Below are 26,115 nucleotides of genomic sequence, written 5' to 3'. Positions count from 1 at the left end.
ATGAATGTCATACATTCTATTTACAAATGTTAAACATTTTCACACTTATATCTCAAATAATTGGGAATGTCTAGTGTCACGGTCGCCGGATCGCCTCCACCAACATGTGACAGTCGCACGACCGTGACCAACAATAATACGTCACGCCCACGGCGTCAGACCCCAGACCTTCTCGCTAAACTCGTGACCGAAGGACCAGCCGATCTAAAACCGCGATGTGACGTGCGTAACAAGGCCACACCCAGCTGCACCCTACACAACGATTGTCCAGCTAATTGTCTACAATCGGTGCCTGCAGCCTGAATGCGCTTGTTACTGGGTCGGGTTAATTACGCAACTAACCCTCTACTGCCACCACCACTTTTTGTACAGAGAAAAGGGAAACTCTCCTTATCATTTAATACACTATAATGATTGAAATAATGGTCTGTGTAACACGGTCCACAGGCCAGTTACACAGAGATTAAACAAATAGTAGCATCTCTTCAAAGGCAGGAATTCGTGAATTGCAAGTAAGCGCTTAACCCTTTGAGGACCATAAGATTTTGGAATGCCAAAATAATTAATTTTTTTGTTTTTAAAGTTTGTACACTTCAGTTGCTGTAACTAAGCCATTTCATGAAATAATTGGCAAAAAGCTAGATCCATTTGTTGTTTGTTGATGAGAACTAATATTTTGACTCAAACCAAAAAAAAAAAAGAGTTTTAAGTTCTTAATCAGATGATACATGCAATTAAAAACATGAGACAAATATGTCCCTTGGTCCTCAAAGGGTTAAAAACAGTTTAACACTTTCAGAAAGAAAGATTTATTACTAAAAGAGTCAAACAGGTGCAATAAAATATTTACAAAGAGATGTCACTAAGGTATATATATATATTTAATAAAGATATAGCAACTAAATGACATTCTTTATATGTTAGTAAACGTTTACGGTCCCAACAAACACCAGATCAAGTTCTACAATAAGCTCTACAAAACCGTCACATCCTTAAAACGAGGCAGACTTTTAATTGGGGGAGACTTCAATATTATTGGCGATACACAAATGGACTCATCCTTCCTCAGAAAAACACCTAAACAATCCCTCAATCAATTTCTACACAACCACGACCTTTACGACATCTGGAGATGCCAACATGGAACTGAAAGAGACTTCACCTATTACTCTCCTACACACCTTGCTTATTCTAGAATTGATTTTTTCCTAATGGACAAATGGACATTGCAACACATAGCTCTGCAGCCTGGGATGCAGACAGAACTCTGCCTGGAATTCTGGGTCTGCCTCCTGGAACATGTGAAAAAAATTTCCCAGGATGCATCTGGGAGGCCCTAGTTATTTCACCACTGGCTGACTCAACCAGAAGGTGGAAAAATCAATAGATGAGACTGCTGATAGAGTGTAAGAGGCGGGGGAGGACCTGGTGAGTCATCAGAGTGGTGTCCTGTTTAAAGCGAGCTGACCCTGTAGGGTCTTGGCAAGGAGGTGAGGGGCCACTACAGCTATTGTTTGGATTCACACAGTGTGGACACGTGTGATCACATGCATGAAGATTGAGTGTCTTATGTTGTATTTGGACACTATATTTTTTCCTTATGGACTTATTTTTTACAACAGATGTTTGCAGTGATTTTGATTGTCACTAATTGCACTTTATTCCCATCTGGGAGTACACGGGTTGCACATTTTTGTAAATGCACATTTTGCACATAGGTTTAGTACCTTGTGATAATATTTAGAGCACTTACACTTTGAACAGTTAGGTTGCACTTTATATTTATATTTTTATATATATATATTTATTTAGTAAGTTTAGGGATAGCGCTGCACTTTATATTTATGTATTCACTCATTTTGGTAAAGAGGTTTGTGTCAGCAGCTTGGTGAATAGGGCCCCATTCTTAGCGCAGGAAGTTCTTCCATTTAGAAACACATAACTTCGTCCAGCATCGGCGTGATCACCTGGTCAGACCATGCTCCAATCAATGTTTCGATAGACGACAATCAATGCGCAACCCTAGCGCCCATTTGGAGATTCAATTTTATATTATTGAAGGACTTAGACCACCAGAAACATCTATTAGATGCTCACAACTTATTCTTTGACACCAATTCCTCTCCAGACATATCCATTACAACACTATGGCTCACATATAAAGCTTACATGAGAGGTATTCTCATAAAACTAAACTCCCGTATCAAAAAACAAAGATCCCACCAAATTGACCAACTACTATCCACCATCAAACTTAATGAAGAGTCCAATAAAACCAACCCAAATCCTTCCACGGCTGCAAGTTTGACCTCAGATAGAAATAAATTGCGAATCCTTCTACTACACAAATACGATCTCAACCTCCAGAGATCCAAATCCTTATTTTATGCCCTAGGTAATAAAGCGAGCTCACTCCTATCAAAAACAGTTAAACAAAAATGACTTAGATCAAAGATTGTAAATGTCCATCACCCAACCACACAAATGCTACTCACTAACCCACAAGATATATCGAATGCGTTTGCGACATACTACCGACAATTGTACAATATCAATAATGACCTTGACACATGCCAACCCACAACTGAAAACATTCAAAATTTTTTAGACACTACCAATCTTCCGCGTCTTACACCATCTCAGCTTACATCCTTATCACTACCAATTTCTCCCACAGAGATACAACGCTGCATATCAACATTACCTCTTAACAAATCTCCAGGAAATGACGGCTTTACAAATGAATTCTACAAAACATTCGCACCCAACCTCATACCACACCTATCTTCATTATTCAACCATGCTGCCACCACAGGCACTTTCCCCACTGAAATGTTACAATCCATCATCACCACAATACCCAAACCAAATAAAGACCCCCAATTAGTTCAAAACTACAGACCAATTTCACTATTAAATACGGACATAAAACTATATGCCAAACGTATTGCACAAAGGTTACTTCCATACCTCCCTACACTAATCCACCCAGATCAAGTGGGCTTTATCCCTGGCCGACAAGCACCTGACACAACTAGGAGAATTATATCCCTGATACACAACCTAGAATCTACTAAACAACCCTCATTACTTTTGTCCCTAGATGCCAAAAAAGCATTTGACTGAATCAATTGGCTATTCATGAAACTCACCCTACAGAAATTTGGGATTATAGATTGGTTGTTATCAGCAATATTCTCCCTATACTCCAATCCTTCCGCCAAAGTTTTAACCGACGGCACTCTCTCACAAACCTTTCAAATCTCCAATGGCACTAGACAGGGATGTCCATTATCACCCATAATATTTACATTACTGATTGAACCCTTGGCATCCAAACTCAGAGACGACCCCTCCTTTACAGGTATCTCCCATCTTGGAACAGAACATAAAATTAGTCTATTTGCCGATGACATTATTCTCATGATTACTAACCCTTACAAATCACTCCGTACGATACGCACTCATCTCCACAATTACTCAGACATCTCTTACTATAAACGTAACGAGCCAAAATCTTCCATTTTGAACTTATACACCCCACCTAGAATCCAGAACTTAATCCGTAACCAATTCCCTTTTACGTGGGAACAATATAATATCCCTTATTTGGGAATTAAACTTACCAATACAACAAACCAACTATATAATGCTAATCACAAACCATTACTCGACTCTATTCCGCGAGAACTCAAGCATTTACGTACATCTACCCTCTCAACACTCTACATCTTCCGAACTCTTCCGATCCCGGTTCCCAATTCCTTCTTCTCCAAACTCCAAACGATCCTCAATAAATTCACATGGGACTCCAAAAAACCTAGATACTCGACAAATTTACTACTACGTTCGCCCTCTAATGGAGGTGCAGGACTTCCTCATCTAAAATCCTACTACAATGCCACACTCCTAGATCAATTATTCTTTTGGTGGCACCCTACTAAAGACAAGACATGGTCCAACATGGAAAACCTTCCTCCCCTAAAATATACATTTGACAAATTATTGTTCATACCACAAAATTCCCAAACACTCCTACAAATCAAACACCCCTGTATGAAGGCCACCCTACAAGCCTGGTTTGAATTTTTATCATCAAAACACCCCGATTCTGAATTGAAGAGTATCTATGCACCTATCTCAACTCTGCATCTACTCATCCCTTTTTTAAACCTTTCAAAATGGGAATCCAATGGGATAACACATATATGAGATATATACACCAACCACAAACTAAATTCCTTCACTACTCTCCAAACAAAATTTCACTTACCTGATAATGAAAATTTTAATTTTCTAAGAATATCCCGCTTCCTATTCACAATGACCGTATCTTCAGAACTAACAATCTCCGCCACGGCCTATATCTTTTTTCACAAAACACAGTATCCTAAAAAAGGAATCTCGACATTCTTTAAACTACTAACCAATGCTCAATTTGCCATAAACACCACCTCGCTCACTACCTGGGAAAGCAATCTTCACCAATCAATCTCCCCACATATATGGGCAAAAACCTTCAACATTACATACAAAGCTTCCAAGTGCAGCTCCCACTGGGATTCATACTTAAAAACATTACACCAATGGTACCTAACACCAGTTAAACTCGCTCTTTTTTACCCCCAACACTCACCTAAATGTTGGAGACACTGCGGAGAATTAGGCTCGATCACTCACACACTATGGCAATGTAAATCTCTTACATCATTTTGGAATAAAGTGTTTCAACTAATTTCTTCAATAGCAGAATCCCGCATCCCCCCAAATCCAGCCCTAGCCCTTTTAAATATAGGAATAGACAAATTTCCCCCAAACACACGAACTATCATAATCCACATATTGGCAGCGGCAAAAAATAATGTCACCAGATTGTGGAAGTCCACCAAAATCCCTGCTTTCTCAACCCTTATCAATGACCTAAATTACCAATGTGAAATGGAAAAGAGAACAGCATCCCGAAACCTCACATACCATAAATTCCAATTCCAATGGTCTCGTTGGCTCAATGACCCTAACTGCTCTATTAATTGACATCCATATAATATCATTACTACTAAGTACATAACACTTGACTGGTACTCCCCCCTTTCCGCCCCCTCCCTTCCTTCATCCCCATCCGACCCCATTCATAATGTATTCCGAAACCACTAGATTCACATTAGTTTATTCTTGTCTACCAATAATATGAAAACAGGTCCACATCTTCCCCAGCCAACTGGTGGGGAAATACATCCTCAGGTTATACATACCTTATGTACCACCTCATTCTAATGTGAACCACAGTGTATTACGTTTTGTATTACTGCATTTGTGTAAAAACCTTTCAATAAAAACTATTTGAAGTTAAAGATATAGCAAAGAGATAATAGGAAGGAAGTTAAAGGGTTAAGTTACTTTCCAGTACGCCTTGGTTTGTAAGCAGATCCACGTTGCAGAGCGAAAGGGTCTCCCCCAGGTGGTATATTGATGTTAAAAATGGGAGATGTGTTTAGCTTAGCCTCAGGCCTACAGCCTGTGTTTTTTTTTAAAGTCCCCCAACAAGGGGGGTGGCTCTGAGTAACTGGCCAATACCTGTTTAGGGAGGGATCTCGGGCGGACTCTGAATTAAAACCAATATCTTCATAATCCATGATATGAAACGCAGGGGACAAACTGACTTGAGGAATGTTCATTTAATTCTGTCACCTTAAGCTGTTAGGTTTTATGAGGTTACAATCTCTTTCAATTCCTGGGAGAAGCTGCCTTATTTGTTTTATGATGGGTGAGCCTACACAGGTTCTTGGGTCAGTGTTTCCCAATTCTCTGAGGAACACTGGCCTTATCATGACTTAGGTGAGGAAGGCTATACTTTCTGAGACTGCTCGGCACCGAACTAGGGATGCCTTGCCCTGCTGTTGACCCATAACCAGCACACACCATCTGTCACTGTGCCTCTCAGGAAGGGAGGGGGTAGGGAATGAAGGATTGAGGAATACTTCTAATAAAAAAGGAGAACTCTGCATCCAACTCTGATGAGCAAGTTTGCTACATCTATTTCTAATTTCCCAATATAATTATATATATTCTTTTTTTTTAATCATGTAACTATTCTATGTTAGTTATAGTGCAGTGCTATAAATGCATGTTATCAATCATCAACGCATGTAAAGTCAACAAAGTGCAAATAAGTGCAATAATGATGTAAACTGGTAAATGGTGCTAAAAAAAGTTCCTATAATCATTCCTGAATAATGGAATGTCCTTGGTGTGAGAGTACCAACTCAGAGAGTGCCTATGAATGGCACGTGTGGTTTATCCATGATGGACAGTAGTGCATGAACTCGTGAAAGGTAATCCACCCTTGGGACAGGTCTACACTCACCAGAACAAAAGTATTAATGTGCATGGGTTATACACATCACACATCTGGGGGTGCAGCGGTATGCTGGCAGCTATAGATTAGTCATCCAGCTCCAGCCATCCATCCATCGGGGCAGGTGACAAAATGGTCCTGGGGAGGAATTGGCTCGGCCACAGGAGCCAGAAAGGTGCTTAATAGTGTAGTACTTTATTATAATGGTCACGAGTAACAATTTAAAATATTCACGTGGAGTAATAAAAATAATAGCAAAGTGAGTACCAAGATGGCGGATGCTCCTCAATGGCAGTGGCGTGGCATCAACAATAGGGATCCATCCAATGCATTTCATGTACCAACAGTACCTCAGGGGCATACCAATAGGAGTAGTAACATTCTGGGTAGTCTGTCTCTCCCTGATATGAAGGACGGAACATTCTGGGTAGTCTGTCTCTCTCTGATAAGAAGGATGGGAGATTCAGGGTAGTCTGTCTCGGTTTCTGATATGAAGGATGGGACATTCTGAGTAGTCTGTCTCTCTGATATGAAGGATGGGACATTCTGAGTAGTCTGTCTCTCTGATATGAAGGTTGGGACATTCTGGGTAGTCTGTCTCTCTCTGATATGAAGGACGGGACATTCTGGGTAGTCTGTCTCGGTTTCTGATATGAAGGATAGGACATTCTGGGTAATCTGTCTCTCTCTGATAGGAAGGATGGGACATTCTGAGCAGTCTGTCTTGGTCTCTGATATGAAGGATGGGACATTCTGGGTAGTCTGTCTCGGTTTCTGATATGAAGGATGGGACATTCTGGGTAGTCTGTCTCGGTTTCTGATATGAAGGATGGGACATTCTGGGTAGTCTGTCTCGGTTTCTGATATGAAGGATAGGACATTCTGGGTAATCTGTCTCTCTCTGATATGAAGGACGGGACATTCTGGGTAATCTGTCTCTCTCTGATAGGAAGGATGGGACATTCTGGGTAGTCTGTCTCTCTCTGATAGGAAGGACGGGACATTCTGGGTAGTCTGTCTCTCTCTGATAGGAAGGATGGGACATTCTGGGTAATCTGTCTCTCTCTGATAGGAAGGATGGGACATTCTGGGTAGTCTGTCTCGGTTTCTGATATGAAGGACGGGACATTCTGGATATTCTGTCTCTCTCTGATATGAAGGACGGGACATTCTGGGTATTCTGTCTCTCTCTGATATGAAGGACGGGACATTCTGGGTATTCTGTCTCTCTCTGATATGAAGGATGGGACATTCTGGGTAGTCTGTCTTGGTCTCTGACATGAAAGAACGGACATTCTGGGTATTCTTTCTCTCTCTGATATGAAGGACAGGACATTCTGGGTAGTCTGTGTCTCTCTCTGATATGAAGGACGGGACATTCTGGGTAGTCTGTCTCTCTTTGATATGAAGGATGGGACATTCTGGGTAGTCTGTCTTGGTCTCTGATATGAAGGACGGGACATTCTGGGTAGTTTGTCTGATTTTGGAGGTCTCTGTTTTATTTTATCTTGTGTTCTGTGTCTTTAGGACTTTCCTATTTGTAGTAAAATATATTTTTTAAACAGTTGGTTGCATGAGAGTTAGGTTTATTGTTTCTTACTTTTTTTTAGTTATTTTGGCACTTCCCTGGTATGCCTGTAAGGTAGATACAATGCAGGAATGGGTATTAGGGGACATTTCTCGGGGTTGCAGTTCCTCTGAATTCCACAAGATGGAGATCTCATTTCTACTACCCAGACAGGACTTCTCTATGGAATACAGACAGGAAGTTATGTCAGGTACAGACAGGAAGTGATGTCTGGAATAGACAGGAAGTGATGTCAGGTACAGACAGGAAGTCATCTGGAATAAAGACAGGCTGTGCCATGCAGTGTGAAGCAGATCAGAGACATTGCTGGAAGTGGCAGCAGAAGAGGTAACAAGATGTTATGTTCTATTTACACCCAGTAACCACCATCATGTCCGTCCTCTTCCTCCATAGTCACTGTGAAGTCTTTTATCTCCAGCAGATGATACACATCAATATTTAGGACACAAGGACCTCTACAAGGACGTCATGATGGACAATCAGCCGCCCCTCACATCACCGGGTAAGAGGAGACTTTATTGTAAAGGAGAGAGCAGTACGGAGGATCCACCTAGATCCCCCATCATCTGATAAACACATAGAAACAATGGATTCAGTCAGTGTGTGTGTTTCCTACAGATGGATCCAGTCATGGGAACCCACCAGAGAGATGTCCCCGTCCTCTGTATTCCCGGGATTCCACACAGGAAGGTCACACCATCCCTCACCATCATCAGGTAGATGATGACAATTATTGGTAGTTGTGATTTATACACAGCATGTTTGTTACAATGAATGTTTTATTATATCTTTCAGAGTGGAATCCTCGGGGATGATAATATTGATGTTAAAGAAGAGTATAAAGAGGAGGATGAGGAGTATGGAGTGATGGAGGAGTTTTCAGAAGGACACAAGGATATGATGGAGCCACCTAATACCAGGAACCCACCAGAGAGATGTCCCCGTCCTCTGTATTCCCGGGATTCCACACAGGAAGGTCACACCATCCCTCACTATTACAAGGTTGGTGCGATGGAGCATCTAGAACATGGACTTGTGGAGACAATGTGTGGATTTTATATGTGATGTCACAATCATAAATCTTACATTTTACAGATAACATTTTCTCTCATTTCCTTGATTTAGAGTGGAGATCCAATCGATATAGAATTTGAGGTGAAAGCAGAAGAAGAAGAGGTGTATGTGAGGGATGATCAGCAGTCTATGGAGGAGGATGGAATAACGGGGACATTTATAGAGGAGGACACTCCTACAGAGATCAGCACAGGTGGGTCATGAACACTAAATCCATTCCTCCACCCATACTGCTCACTGATTGGTCCAGAGTAGGGCGGGGACTGGGTGATATCAGCCTGTAATCCCCTGGTCACTTTCCTGAGCTGTGTTCCCCGTCCTGTATTCCTGGATTTCTCTCGGATAATCTTCCTTCTCTGTGCTGCAGACACAATTTATGTCTCTAGACTGGATTTATGGGGGTTCTGGGGATCAGCTGGCAGCAAAATGTTGATTTTTACTTTAAGCATTGCATAATGTAGGCACCCAGGACATGTGACTGGGGTCTCCTGCCTTGTGCCTGACTCCTCCAGGGGACCTTCTCTTTTATCTGCTGGCTGTGCCGGGTGGAGGGATATGTCTGTAGTGTCTCAGACCCAAGTCACTGAGTGCAGTCTCAGGAGATGGGAGGCAGCGGTGTGGGACCTACATAGTTACATAGTTAGTCTGGCTGAAAACAGACAGTCCATCTAGTTGTACCATTAAAAATAAAAGTTATAATCCGACACCCACAGCTGATCCACCAGAAGGCAAAAACCCAGCAAAGCACGATCCGATCTCCTCCTGCAGGGGAAAACATTCCTTCCTGACCCCCCGAGAGGCAATTGGATATTCCCTGGATCAACTTTCCCTATAAATGTTATATCCAGTTATATTCTGTGTATCCAAGAAAGAATCCAGGACTTTCCTACAGCAATCCCCCCTTATGTATTATACATGGAGATCATATCACCCTTATGTATTATACATGGAGATCATATCCCCCTTATGTATTATACATGGAGATCATATCCCCCCCTTATGTATTATACATGGAGATCATATCCCCCTTATGTATTATACATGGAGATCATATCCCCCCCCCTTATGTATTATACATGGAGATCATATCCCCCCTTATGTATTATACACGGAGATCATACCCCCCCTTATGTATTATACATGGAGATCATATCCCCCCCTTATGTATTATACATGGAGATCATATCCCCCCCTTATGTATTATACATGGAGATCATATCCCCCTTATGTATTATACATGGAGATCATATCCCCCCTTATGTATTATACATGGAGATCATATCCCCCCTTATGTATTATACATGGAGATCATATCCCCCCCCCCTATGTATTATACATGGAGATCATATCCCCCTTAATCTCCTCTTCTCAGTAGAGAATACATTCAGTTCCTCTAATCTTTCCTCATAGCTGATCTCCTCCATGCCTCCTATCAGTTTGGTTGCCCTTCTCTGTACTTTCTCCAGTTCCCCAATGTTCTTGGGGCTCAAAACTGAGCTGCATATTCCAGATGAGGTTTTACTAATGATTTTTACTGGGGGGGATATCGCTCTGTCTGGAGTCTATACCTCCCCTAATATAAGAGAGGATTTTGCTTGCTTTAGAACCCGCAGCTTTGCATTGCATGTCATTATTAAGCTTGTGATCTATTAGAACCCCCAGATCCTTCTCCACCATTGACCCCCCAGATCCTTCTCCACCATTGACCCCCCCAGTTGTACCCCCCCTAATATGTATGATGCATGCATATTCTTAGCCCCCAAGTGCAGAACCCTACATTTATCACCATTAGCCCTCATTGGCCCCATAGTCCCCCAATTACACAGAGCATTGAGGTCGGCTTGTAAGTTGGAGACATCCTGTAAGGACGTTATTCCCCGGCACAGCTTGGTGTCATCTGCAAAGACTGGAATGGGATTTATAATCTCACACCCCAGATTGTTTATATATATAATAATAAGTAAGGGTCCCAACACTGAACCTTGGGGTACCCCACTAATAACACTGAACCCTGGGGTACCCCACTAATAACACTGAACCTTGGGGTACCCCACTAATAACACTGAACCTTGGGGTACCCCACTAATAACACTGAACTTTGGGGTACCCCACTAATAAGACTGAACCTTGGGGTACCCCACTAACACTAAAACTTGGAGAACTCCACTGATTACACTGAACCTTGGGGGGGTCCCCCACTAATAACACTGAAACTTGGGGTCCCCCACTAATAACACTGAAACTTGGGGCACACCGCTAATAACACTGAACCTTGGGGTACCCCACTAATAACACTGAACCCTGGGGTACCCCACTAATAACACTGAGCCTTGGGGTTCTCCACTAATTACACTGAACCTTGGGGTGCACCACTGGCACCCCTAGACCATTCAGAGTATGAATCATTAACCACTACTCTCTGAATACGATCTTTTAGCCAGTTTTCTATCCATTTTACATTCAGATTTTTTTTAGCCTGTAGACTTTACCTTACACATTAGCCGTGTGTGGGGAACTGTGTCCAAGTATACCACGTCCACCGCCACCCCTCTGTCCAAGTATACCACGTCCACCTCCACCCCTCTGTCCAAGTATACCACGTCCACCGCCACCCCTCTGTCCCAGTATACCACGTCCACCGCCACCCCTCTGTCCAAGTATACCATGTCCACCGCCACCCCTCTGTCCAAGTATACCACGTCCACCGCCACCCCTCTGTCCGAGTATACCACGTCCACCGCCACCCCTCTGTCCAAGTATACCACGTCCACCTCCACCCCTCTGTCCGAGTATACCAGGTCCACCTCCACCCCTCTGTCCGAGTATACCACGTCCACCTCCACCCCTCTGTCCGAGTATACCGCGTCCACCGCCACCCCTCTGTCCGAGTATACCGCGTCCACCGCCACCCCTCTGTCCGAGTATACCACGTCCACCGCCACCCCTCTGTCCGAGTATACCACGTCCACCGCCACCCCTCTGTCCGAGTATACCAGGTCCACCTCCACCCCTCTGTCCGAGTATACCGCGTCCACCTCCACCCCTCTGTCCGAGTATACCGCGTCCACCTCCACCCCTCTGTCCGAGTATACCGCGTCCACCGCCACCCCTCTGTCCAAGTATACCAGGTCCACCGCCACCCCTCTGTCCAAGTATACCAGGTCCACCGCCACCCCTCTGTCCAAGTATACCAGGTCCACCGCCACCCCTCTGTCCAAGTATACCAGGTCCACCGCCACCCCTCTGTCCAAGTATACCACGTCCACCGCCACCCCTCTGTCCAAGTATACCACGTCCACCGCCACCCCTCTGTCCAAGTATACCACGTCCACCGCCACCCCTCTGTCCAAGTATTATTATTATACAGGATTTATGGTGCCAACAGTTTGCTCAGCGCTTTACAATATAACGGGAGACAATACTGAAATGATACAGTTCAATACAAGAGGGATAGGAGGGCCTGATCCTGGGATCTTACAATCTAGGAGGGAGGAGCTTGTGGTACAAAAGGTAGTAACTGTGGGGGATGGACTGGTTGGAAAAGTAGAAGATTCCAGTATTAGGGCAGGATAGGCTTCCTGAAGAAAGAGAGAGGTTTTCAGAGATCGCCTAAAAGTGAGCAGAGTAGGCAATAGTCTCATAAAATGAGGTAGAGAGTTCCAGAGGATGGGGGAAGCTCTGGAGAAGTCCTGGAGATAAGCATGGAAGGAGGAGACAAGGGAGCTAGAGAACAGGAGGTCTTTTGAGGAGCGGAGAGTACAGTTTGGGTGATATTTGGAGACAAGATTGGTGATATAATTTGGGAGTTATAAATGGCTTTATATGTTATTGTTAATGTTTTGAATTTATCCGTTAGGCAATGGGAAGCCGGTGGAGGACACTGAGTGGAGGTCAGTGGAGGGCTTGGCAGAGAGGGGTGGAGGACACTGAATGGAGGCCAGTGAAGGGATTGGCAGAGAGGGGTGGAGGACACTGAGCGGAGGGATTGGCAGAAAGGGATGGAGGACACTGAATGGAGACCAGTGGAGGGATTGGCAGAGAGGGGTGGAGGACACTGAATGGAGGTCAGTGGAGGGCTTGGCGGAGGCCAGTGGAGGGATTGGCAGAGAATGGTGGCAGATACAGAATGGTTAGTAAGGTGGATGAGTCTGGCAGCAGCATTCATGATAGGCTGAAGAGGGGATAGCCTGCGATGAGGTTGGCCAATGAGGAGGGAGTTACAATAGTCAAGGCGAGATATAACAAGGGAGGGAATAAGTTGCTTAGTGGTTTCCGAGGTTAGGAACGGGAGTATCTTGGAGATGTTGCAGAGGTGAAGTCTACATGATTTGGACAGTGATTGGATTTGGGGGTGAAAGGACAGATGGGAGTCTAGGATTACACCTAGTACCCTGGCATGAGGGGAGGGACTGATGGTTGTATTATTGATCTTGATGGAGAAGTTAGTGGAGGGGCACGGGCTGGAGGGAATACTAAGAGCTCAGTTTTGGAATGATTGAGTTTGAGGAAGTGGAGTGACATCCATGCCGATATGTCACTTAGTAGGTTAGTAATGCGAGAGGAGACTGAAGGGGTGAGGTGAGGAGGAGACTGAAGGGGCGAGGTGAGGAGGAGACTGAAGGGGTGAGGTGAGGAGACTGAAGGGGTGAGGTGTGGAGGAGACTGAAGGGGTGAGGTGTGGAGGAGACTGAAGGGGTGAGGTGTGGAGGAGACTGAAGGGGTGAGGTGTGGAGGAGACTGAAGGGGTGAGGAGTAGAAAGATAGATTTGTGTGTCATCAGCATAGAGATGGTACTTAAAGCCATGGGAGTTTATCAAGTGACTAAGGGGCAGGTGTAGATGGAGAAGAGAAGGGGTCCAAGGACAGAACCTTGAGGGACCCCTACAGAGAGAGGAAGTGAAGAGGAGGAGGCAGCGTTATAGGTAACACTGATGAAGCGCTGCGATAGGTAGGAGGAGACCCAGAGAAGAGCAGAGTCTCAAAGGCCAAGAGAGTGGAGTTTTTTTTTTGAGGAGGGGATGGTCAACCGTATCAAAAGCCACAGAGGTTAACCACCTCCCATCCGGCCGTTGTATATAAACGGCCGGACGTTGGCAGTGCAGGGTCGGGTGGCCGTTCATAAACGGCCTCCCCGCACCCTGCTTGTGCGCGCTCCCTGGGAGCGCGCAGCACCGCGATCCGGTGCCCGCTGTGTCCTCCGGACAGTGAAACACCGATCGTCGGACGGGACCTCTGTACGAGGTCCCGATCATGTGATCACTGATTGGCCAATCAGTGATCACATGCAAAGTAGTCAGCAAGATGTCACTTGTGACATCATTGCTTACTACGTGTGAAATCTGTGAATGATCACAGAGGTCACATGGTACAAGCCTATTCACAACAGGCTTGTACCATGTGACAAGCTGTGACCAATCACAGCTCAGTCAGTACTTCTCAATGACTGCAAGAATGCACACAGAGAGAAAGAGAAATTATTGCTTTTACATCCTATATGGGTGTAAAAGCAATGTGTAAAGTAAAAAAAAAAAAAAAAAAAAAAAAAAATCTTCATCACCCCCCACAAGTAGTACAGTGTCACCATGGTGACACTGTACTGCTAGGGTGACAGTATGTAAAAAAAAAATAATAATATATAAAAATGTAAAAAAAAATGTTTAAAAATTATAATTTTTGTTATAAACTAATTTGGATTTTTTTTTTTTTTTACTAAAAAGATAACGGAATACATTTTGGCAAAGATTTATGATGAAATATTATTTATTTGCAAAATTTTATAAAAAAAACACTTTTTTTCAAAATTTTTGGACTTTTTCATTTACATAGCAAAAAAAAAAAAAAAAATCCCAGTGGTGAATAAATACCACCAAAATAAAGCGTTATCTGTTTAAAAAAAATGGTAAAAAATTCATTTGGGTACAGCGTTGCATGATTGCGTAATTGTCATTCAAAGCGTGATAGCGCTGAAAGCTGAAAATTGCCCTGGTCAGAAAGGGGGTAAAAGTGTCTGGTCCGGAGCAGCGGCCGTTGGTTGGGATGTGTACGGAGCAGCGGCCGTTGGTTGGGATGTGTACGGAGCAGCGGCCGTTGGTTGGGATTAGTATGGAGTAGTGGCCATTGGCTTTAGCAGTTAGTAGATCATTAGTGAGGTTTAGTAGGGCGGTGTCAGTGGAGTGTAGTGAGTGAAAGCCAGACTGTAAAGGGTCAAGAAGGTTGTTGTCGGTGAGGTGGGAGCTCAGGGGATTGTAGACTAAGCGTTCTAGGAGTTTAGAGGTAAATGGCAGCAGGGAGATGGGTCTTAAGTTGTTCAGGTTGGTGGGGTCCAGGGAGGGCTTGTTAAGTATGGGAGTGATGTGCGCATGCTTTAGAGGGGAGGGGAAGGCACCAGTAGAGAGGGAAAGATTGAAGATGTGAGTGAGGGAGCATAGGATGGAGGAGGAGGGTGACCATAGTAGTTGTGAGGGGACAGGATCCAGGGGGCAGGTAGTGAGACGAGCTTCTGAGAAAACCTTAGTGACCTCTTCGGGAGTAGCGAGGTCAGAAGAGGAAAGTGTTGAGGGAGGTTTAGTATAAGGTATGCTAAGTGGGATGGATGTCTGTGCAGTGGAGATGCCGCTATGAATTGTATCAATCTTGTTTTTGAAATGATTTGCAATCTCGTGAGCAGTGAGTGAGGTGCTGGGTGGAGGTGGAGAAAGTAGAGAGTTAAAAGTAGAGAAGAGACGAAGAGGACTGGATGACAAGGTATTAATAAGAGTGACAAAGTCGTCTTGTTTGGCAGCATGGAGGGAGGAATTGTATGTGAAGAAAGCAGAATTATATCGGGTGAATTATTCCTTGGATTTGGTTTTACACCACAATCGCTCCAGCTCATGACTATATCTCTTAAGATGTCTGGTGTGGTCAGTCTGCCAAGGTTATAACGGTTGGGGCCTGATGCTTTGTGTGGTTAGAGGAACAAGTGAGTCCAGAGTGGATGACAGTGAACTGTTGTAGACAGCAGTGGCCAGGTCAGGGCAGGACAGGGGAGAGATTCTGTCATAGAGTTGGTCAGTTGCAGAGTGGAAAGGAGCCGGGTTCAAGTTGTGAAGGTTTCTGCGGGTAATTGTTGGCTGCTTGGAGGGATAGGTGTTTGAAGACGAGGAGACTGTGAAGGTGATGAGATTGTGATCAGAGAGGAAAGGGGGTGTTTGTGAGGTTGTAGGGAGTGCAAAGATGGGAGAAAACAAGGTCTAATGTATTCCCATCAGAGTGAGTGCAGGACTGTATACATTGTGCTAATATATACCACGTCCACCGCCACCCATTTATCCAAGTATATCATGTCCACAGCCACCCGTCTGTCCAAGTATAACACATCCACCGCCACTCCTCTTTTCAAATATATTCCTGACCTCTGCACTATATACTCTATGTTGTACATGACATCCTCCTGACCCCTGCACTATATACTCTATACTGTACATTACATATGCCTGACCCCTGCACTATATACTCTGTTGTACATTACATACTCCTGACCCCTGCACTATATACTCTATGTTGTACATTACATCCTCCTGACCCCTGCACTATATACTCTATGTTGTACATTACATACTCCTGACCCCTGCACTATATACTCTATGTTGTACATTACATCCTCCTGACCCCTGCAGTATATACTCTATGTTGTACATTACATACTCCTGACCCCTGCTCTATATACTCTATATTGTACATTACATACTCCTGACCCCTGCACTATATACTCTATGTTGTACATTACATACTCCTGACCCCTGCACTATATACTCTATGGTGTACATTACATACTCCTGACCCCTGCACTGTATAGCCTATTTTGCCCTTATCCTCACTCTCTGACCTCTGGTGGGGCTCAGCCCCGCTGTTCTTCATGACTAAATAAGGAAGTGCAGTACTTCTTGTGTTGGGAAGATGGTGATGAGTGATAGAGGGGGTGGGGACCCTCGTCCTATAATCCCCTCATCACTGTTCCTCCTATAAAAGACAGTTCTGGTTGTTTCCTCACTCTCTGACTAAAGTCCATGAATAAAGAAATGACCTGGTAGGAGATCAGAGGAGCCATTTCCTAGTTCCCTTGAGGGTGGAATTGTAAGCTCCTCAGAGACCAAGCTGCCTGATGTGGACGGAGTCCTGGTTTGGGGGAACCAATCAGCTCCTGTCTAGTAATCCTCTTTGTCTTTGTATTTTAGTCCATGGCCGGGAGATGAGGAAAACCTCTGAGGATTGTCTCACTTTGTCTCCAGACTGGAAAGTAGAAGATGAGGACATCACACAGTATAGTCCAGGAGAAAACCCGGCTCCCTCCAATGTCCATCCGGCACCACCCAGTGTAGATGGACCATCAGATTCCTTATATCCTGAGGAACCTCAGACTGTGCGGGAACAGAGGTTCTCCTGTACTGAGTGCGGGAAGGTTTTCCATTATAAATCCGGTCTTAATGTGCATAAAAGATCTCACACAGGGGAGAAGCCGTATTCCTGTCCTGAGTGCAGGAAATGTTTTTCAGTGAAGTCCCATCTTTATAGACATCAAAGATCTCACACTGGTGAGAAACCGTATTCCTGCCCTGAGTGTGGAAAATGTTTTTCAAATAAGTCTAATCTTCAGATACATCAGAGATGTCACATGGCGGAAAAGCCATATTCCTGTCCTGCGTGTGGAAAATGTTTTTCAGATAAGTCCGGTCTTTACAAACATCAGAGATCTCACACAGGGGAGAAGCTGTATTCTTGTCCTGAGTGTGGGAAATGTTTTTCAGTGAAGTTTAATCTTTACACACATCAAAGATCTCACACGGGGGAGAAGCCATATTCCTGTCCTGAGTGCGGGAAATGTTTTTCAGTGAAGTCCAGTCTTTACAAACATCAGAGATCTCACACGGGGGAGAAGCCGTATTCCTGTTCTGAGTGCGGGAAATGTTTTTCATATAAGACCAGTCTTCATGCACATCAGAGATCTCACACGGGTGAGAAGCTGTATTCCTGTTCTTAGTGCGGGAAATGTTTTTTCACAGAAGTACGGTCTTTCCAAACATCAGAGATCTCATAAGGGAGAGAAGCCACATTCCAGTCCTGAGTGAGGGAAATGTTCCTCACTGAATTCCTGTCTTCCTGTACATCAGGGGTCCCACACAAACCTGGAGGTGTATTAGTGCCTTGAGTGAGGTCCCTAACATTCATACATAAACATACTAGGGGCCAATATAGACAGGAGCCAAATAACCTCCTAGCATGGCAATGTTATTACCAGGCTGCAGCTAGGGGGCGCTCTAATGTGTACAGTGTGACCCCAGCAGAGTGATCCCATCTAGCCCACATTAACCCTCTCACTGCCAGAGCTGTTCCTTCATTATTTTTGTGCATATGTTAAAATGTATATTTTGGGCCTGAAGATTAGTTAAACCCCCAAACATATTTCATGAAAGCAGAGGCCCTGGAGAATACAATGGTGACGGTTCTGATTTTTTATGTCACATGATATTCGCTCAATCAGTGCAAAATACACTAAAAGTAATATTTCAGAACACAAATACATTATTTTACCAATTTGTAAAATATAAAAGATGAGGTTGTGCCAAGTCAATAGATACCCAACATGTCCAGCCCTAAAATGGGGTGTGCCATTGAGATGATGAAAAACGTTGTTACTGAACAATGGCCCCTAGGTGGCACTTGAACTCTTTCCCTGCCATGGATGTACTGATGTCCTACTGACCTACAGAACTGCCTCCAGCTGGTCAGGTGACTACAACATACTGTCATGGCTTTCCCCCTTCTGCTATGAGCGCCTGGTCTGTTGAGCTTCCCTCCACTCCACAGCCCCTCTGCCTGTCCTCCAAGATGGCTCCCTGCAGCTGTAACACCCCCCGGCAGCACTGATCCCCCCCACAGCACCCATCCCCCCACAGCACTCATCCCCTCCACAGCATTAATCCCCCAACAGCATTGATCCTCCCTCCCCCCACAGCACCGATCCATCTGTGGCTCCCCTGCATCTGGTTTCTTCTTTCCCCTCCCATTGGCTTCAGCTGCTGCAGGGGAGCCACAAGGAGATCAAAATGTCCAAATACTTCTACATCACTAAAACTCCCTCCCTGTGCTTGGACCTCCTACCGATTCCCCAGCCCCCCTCTGTGCAGTGCTGCTGTCTGACTTCCCCTCCTGCCCCCCACACTGCCTGCAGCTGCTGGATGGAGAGTGGGGGGTGGCATATTATGTTTACCAGCCCCTTTCTAAATGAATACAGAGAATGATCGATACCAATCACTCTTGTGTTCATTCATCACAGAAGCATAGTAAAGTGTTGTGAATGAATAGGAGCCTCTGTACAGAATCTTCCTACAAATCCCACCCATAGAACAATATTGGAGATAACAGCAGTATTGTCCTCACCAATCACAGCCCGGATATTTCCCAGTACAGGTCAGGAGGGGGATGGGTTATAGTACAATAAGGGGCCCATAGACATGACATGATAGAGACCCTCATAGATATGACTTTGTCATCTGATCTATCAGGAAATGACCAGATTGGAGGACAGTCTCATGTCTGGGGGGTACCTGCACACAGTGGGGGTTCCTCAGGGGATATTGTGATTGGACAGGGCAGAATACCCTATATGTCCCCCTCATAAACCAACACTGGGAGGAGTCTGTGTACTCCTCCCCCTCCCCTCTGCATACAATTAAAGTAGACCTGTCATGAGAGCAATATGTAGAAATCCTCCAAACCATCAGGAGACAGGAGAAGAGGATAAAAGACCATGGGAGAGATGGGACTGAGTATAGTGATGGATACCAGAAGGTGGGAGATGGTTCTAGAAGATGGGGAGAAGTACGGTGCATGGACTCACATCTGGGAGGTTGTGGGGAACCCATCCAGGGATCAGACAACCTATCTGAGGACTTGTGGAGAATATGTCTGTCTCCTCACTGAAGTCAATGGGTGGTCACCCTCCATGGTCATCAGGGAATTCCGGATCATCATATACTAAGCAGGATTTGGATCCCGGTGGAGAACTTTCACCCCAAGAAAAAATGAGGGTGAGGTCAGCAGAGGAGCCCCATAGTAAAGGAGGAAACTCTGAAATGTTTTCTTCAGAAGGTCGGTGTTTACTGGACAAGTGAATGTAAAATACACCATCAACGCGTTTCATGGCTTCAAAGTGTCACTTCATCAGGACAGGTGTAAGAAGACGATATAAAAATAGGGAATGAAGTAACAGTCCAGTATATCGTATTATAAAGACCCGAGTCACATACAATTCATGGACAGGACTGAGATTTATAGCATTCAGGATTTGTATGATGTTAGACAAGGTGAAGAGATATATGGAGAGGATGATCAATACATGGAGAAATCAATCTATTCTATCATAGAAGGGAATCAATAGATCAATCAATGACATCAACCAATCAATAAGATCCATTTCATGGGATAGATTTATCATTCTGTGCACTGGTTATGTTGGAGGATCAAACCGTGATCACTGGATATTGGAAACATTCCTATTGATCTGATGATTGCTGGCATGGATTCCTGATTGATTATTGCTGGGAATAAAGTCCAATAAACACGCAGATTTGATGGGATTATTGATAGAAAAATCTCTTCATATTCCATGGAATAAATATGTGTAGAATAGTTTGGATTTGATGGAATAAATCTCTATAAAAAGACTTTGTGGGGTTTGTTGGATCTTTTCTATTCCTCTCTAGGTCTGGATTTCAGGAAGAAGAAACAATTCCTCCAATTTCTAGTGGATGGTGAGGAGGGGAGAGATTTGGGGGAGTTTTGTACATACAGGAGGTAATAGAGAGAATCCGGCTAGTAATTGATGAGAGGAGATTTCACTGGAGAGTTCCATTGGAGAGAATTCAGGGCTGGGGCACTGCTGGGGCCTGGAGGGTTCTGATTGGACCACCAGTACATGTGTCATTAATCTGGGGGTGTGCACTGCTGGGGCCTGGAGGGTTCTGATTGGACCACCAGTACACGTGTTGTATTAATCTGGGGGTGTGCACTGCTGGGGCCTGGAGGGTTCTGATTGGACCACCAGTACACGTGTCATATTAATCTGGGGGTGTGCACTGCTGGGGCCTGGAGGGTTCTTATTGGACCACCAGTACATGTGTTGTATTAATCTGGGGGTGTGTGTTTTATCATTGGAATGATTCTGGAAAGATGACCTCCAGATGTACACATGGGGGGTGTCCCGGGGGGGTTACAATGTAGAGGGTGGAGAGAGAATACTGTACAGTGTGTAATAATATATTTGGAAAGCTGCCCCTATATACGATGGTGTAAAATCTAGTTGCAGAGCGCCCCCTACATACAATGGTGTCATAGGGAGTCCTCTTCCTGATCCTGTTCTGGTGACACCCCAAATCTCAGGATTTTATATCACTTTCGGTAATAATTGTAAACAGGACAAATAGAGAGGCTGAATCTCCCTAAAGGAGGCCGAGGCAGCAATAGAAACCAACAGGAGGTCTAATCCCTCTCCACTCTCCAGAAAATCAATGCCTTTAGTTCTTCTGTAAAACAACCCAGTGAAGGGATGGGGGAGGAAATATGTTTGTCTTTTCCAGAAGGTTGGATGCAGAATACTTTCATGTCCAGCATACTAAATGGGTCCAATACTGGGATCATCTGAGAAAATGTGTTCTGTATTCCTGGGAGGGAGGCACCTATGGGTTGGTGTTTGTAGAAAATGAACACAGTGAGGACAATGGCAAGTGCTGAATGGCAGAGGTGACTGCATGGAGTCTGTAGTACCAGAAACCTACACAAATGTATGCCCTTCCCATCCTCTCTAGGTTTCTTCCCCTCCCCATCCTCTCTAGGCTCCTTCCCCTCCCCCTCCTCTCTAGGCTCCTTCCCCTCCCCGTCCTTTCTATGCTCCTTCCCCTCCCCGTCCTTTCTATGCTCCTTCCCCATCCTCTATACTCTTTTTCCCTTCCCTATCCACCCTAGTCTCCTTCTCTCCCATTCTCCTTAGGTTTCTGCCCCACCTCATCCTCTCTAGGCTCCTTCCTCTCCCCATCCTCTCTAGGCTCCTTCCTCTCCCCATTTTTACTAGGTTCCTTCCCCTCCCCATCCTCTCTAGGCTCCTTCCCCTCCCCATTTTTACTAGGTTCCTTCCCCTCCCCATCCTCTCTAGGCTCCTTCCCCTTGTGGTGGTTTATGCAAAAAATGTATTCTAAATACGTAGGGCGGTGTCCTCTCCCTTAAATAAAATATCGCAGTGCCTCCAGCCGTAGAAATACGGCCAATATTTAATGAACCAATAATTTGGACACCTTAATAGTTTGATCACCACTTAATAATATACCGTGAGTCCTTTTAGCCAGTATGATTTCATACCATATACACAAAAATTGCCTTTTTGATAAATAAATAAATTTATTTATGTACAAAATTTATATATATATTAATACAAACGCAAAATACTGGTGATAAATGTATACTTGTACATACAATCAAATATATGACAGGCTAATTTCTATACGATCCAACAATAGATGCTTACAGATGACGGTAAATATAGGAAAAAACAAATTTAGGTATAAGTTGTCTTATAGTGCCTCAGAAATTATTTCTCATATTCCGTGGCCATAGGAATAGAAGAAAGTATTCTCTGATAAATTGCACTACAACAAAACTACAAATCAGTTAAATATGCAATATCTAATTTCAATACCAAAATCAAACAATTTTTAGTGATAATTATGTATGTGTGACCTTAATATATTCCTAAACACACAATACAAATGCTATAAGTCTTTGGAAAATTAGAAATATCAAATAAAATTATAATAGTCTAACACAGTCTCACCACTCCCAAAATCTTGAGTTTGAGGCTTCCCCAGTGGGATGCAGTTGGGCCTTCAAATGGTCCTCAAGACAAAATGGCAGCTGGAACTCCTTCAGCAAGATGGACGCAGGTAGCAAGTGAGGGATAGTGCAGTAGGTGTTAGCAATAGGATAGATGAGATATATTTTGGAAGTTATAGAAGTCTTGATTGTAGTGTTTAGAGTAGAGTGTAGTTATTATGAGTAAAGTAGATCAGAAGAAGTAGTTCAGTATAGTCATAGACGTGCTGATAAAAGTCTAGATTAGAAGTGTCATAGAAGTGTATAAGTTCAGAGGTTCAGAAGTTTTTAAGTGTTTAAGTGTTTTTTTCTCTGAGGTGTACGGCATTTTTATACCATACAATCCTTTGTTTAAAAGGACCTCCCAACAGGCTTGTTGATTGGCCGGTCGAGAAGTGTGCGTACCTAGAGACATATCTCACCTGTCCACTGGGGACAGCCAGGGATCACAAAAAAAATTGGTGTCTTAATGATGACTCATACTTTGATAGAAACAAAATGTCTTTATGTATCAAATATATATGTCCTATTCAAGTATAGTTGATTTCACTACTAATTCTTGGATAAGGACCATAGAAAGATATAAATACATTCGGTTTCTCATTCTCCAGATATTTAAACTGTTTTGAAATAGCTGATTTCTTTTGGAAATGTATAATTGACACCAATTCACAAATCATCTTATTCTTCATCATTTCACACTTAATTGAGTGTTATGCAATACCTAACATTCTTAAAGATATTTTCCCTTGATAAAAAGTGTTGGTAATATGCCTTTTGATAATGTCTCTGTTGGTATGTATCAAACGTTATATTTTCAATGACCCAGCTCTCACCGCAAGGTTCACATGACTGGGAAAAACCTTTTTATTTACCTGCCCTATTGTGTAGGAATTAGGGTAAATAGACTGGCCTGGAATTAAAATTCAGTATTCCATAGCATATTGTCACATTTCAAGAAGTTTATTTGTTCATCACACTTTCCAAGGTTTTGTGTGAGCTCTCAGACAATCAGGTTTGGTTACTCTATTGTCAGTTCTAGACCTTGTATATGCTCACCTGCAGACCTCCAGATAGTGGTGTTTACTCTCTATAATTAAGTTTCCTGCTGTAAGGTATTCCCTCTTTCCTGGAATCCTTATATTCTTATTTCTTATATTCTCTTTGTGCCGCGCGGCGTCTGGGTGTGGCACGGGCTCGATCGCGATCGGGCAATCAAAGTAACCAACACTCAAGTAGGATACAGGAAGATTGCAAAGTTTATTACATACATTACAGTTTATAAAGGTAAAAACCACAAACCCAAATTATCCAATAGTAAGACAAAACCCAAATTATCCAATAGTAAGACAGAACCCAAATTATCCAATAGTAAGACAAAACCCAAATTATCCAATAGTAAGACAAAACCCAAATTATCCAATAGTAAGACAGAACCCAAATTATCCAATAGTAAGACAAAACCCAAATTATCCAATAGTAAGACAAAACCCAAATTATCCAATAGTAAGACAAACCCAAATTATCCAATAGCAAAGCGTACCTTTTACCTTTACCCAGATACCAGACAAGGTTCACCTGTCACTAAACTGTTAAACCTCAGTCAGTACATTCTGCCTTTTTTGGCTGTGTCCCCAGATCTCTTATCTGAGTATCTATCTCTGTTTTCTATGATATTTTGCAGACACCTGCAGTCTAGCGTTCTTCCTGTTACATTTGTGGTTGTACCTGTTACATACACATATTAAAATTTTCCATATAAGCTTGAAAATAATGCTGACATTTCTTATATCATTTACTTAAGACATCATAATTTCATCTACTTAAAGCATCACTCTAACTCTTATCACAATGCAAGCATAATGAATACAAAATTGTGTACCTGAATCAATAGCCCTAGCTCATATTTCCCCACAACCCCCTCTTTGATCATATTGAACCTTTGTTCAACATGATCACTCAGACTACCACACCTCCTCTCTGGATTGTCCAAACAAAGCAAGCCTGGAGCCATCTGTTGGAGAGGTGGAGTCTGGGCTCTTGTGCTTAACTGCTAGCTTCATAGTCTTATCCACTCCCCATATAGCAAATTTTAAATAAATAAATAAATAAATAAATAAAAATTGCAAAAAGAAGTGCTAGTGTATAAAGTGCAATTAATTTTTTTATAAATCTTTGGAATACCCCGGTACCACTTCCGAATATTTTGGCACCTTCCATTACTTGATTGGTTGTCAGAAGAAAGGGGGTCCTCTGTTATCTCGGAATCCCCTTTGTCCTGAGATTCATCTTCTCCGGGTTCTCTTGAGGCCTTTGGGATGTGAGCTGTCTATGTCTTATAGGATTCTTCTATTTGTCATCAGTAAGTCTCATTTTGAACCGAAAATGTGCACTAAGTGGATGAAGTTCATTCAGTGTCTTAATAGATCTTCTAGCATACTGATCATATGTATGTTAACAGTCTCGGTTATGTATAACTCCTCCAATGTCTGTGGGTCTGTGGGATGCAATGGGGTGGGGTATCCATTCATCCAACAGGTAAAAGTGTGCTGTTGTGTTGGGGGTATCAGTTGCAAGAGTTCTGGGGTGGGATGTCGGGGGGGCATAGAAACTGTGTTCTCTTGTTCTGGCGAACCTCTTGGGGAGTCCTTCATCTCCAGGTATTTCTTCAACCTCGATGCATGGATCCATTGTGGAGTCTGGTCAGTTAGAACTGCTGTTTTGGCGACTTTAAGGACTTCAAATGGGCCTTGAAAAATGGGTCCCGTATTTTTCCTTGCAGCCAGTTGTTTGATCAGGACTTTGTCACCAGGCAGGAATGGATGAGTGGGATCTGTGGAAAGAGGAGGACAGGTGACAGACACCTTTTCTTGGTTTTCAGATAACACACTTACCAGATGTTTTACGTATTCCTCCTGTAAAGCAGAAAAGTTAGTGTTGTCACCTGGGGTTTGGCAGTCATTTGGTGGTCTACCCATCAGTATTTCATATGGGGAAAGTCCAGTCTTTTTATTAGGGGTGGTCCTAATTTGGTAAAGAACTGCGTGGAGATATAGCAGCCAGTTCATTAAAGTTCCCCCTGTGGCTTTCTTCAGTCTGTCTTTTATTGTCCTGTTCATGCATTCTACCACTCCTGCACTTTGTGGGTGGTAAGGTATGTGTAACTTCCACTGGAAACCCAAAATCTTGGTCAATT

General features: G+C 43.5%; 1 pseudogene; it reads left to right on the top strand.

Annotated features, from left to right (window-relative positions):
• The first annotated feature begins 2,169 nt into the window (after window positions 1-2,169).
• Window positions 2,170-26,115, top strand: part of LOC149461901 (uncharacterized) — a 38,086-nt pseudogene continuing 14,140 nt past the window's right edge.

The sequence above is a fragment of the Staurois parvus genome, unplaced genomic scaffold (genome assembly GCF_062004578.1).
Source record: "Staurois parvus isolate SC_StPar_1 unplaced genomic scaffold, SC_StPar_1.0 ptg000191l, whole genome shotgun sequence".
Lineage (NCBI taxonomy): Eukaryota > Metazoa > Chordata > Amphibia > Anura > Ranidae > Staurois > Staurois parvus.
This window is presented reverse-complemented; position numbering and strand designations above follow the sequence as displayed.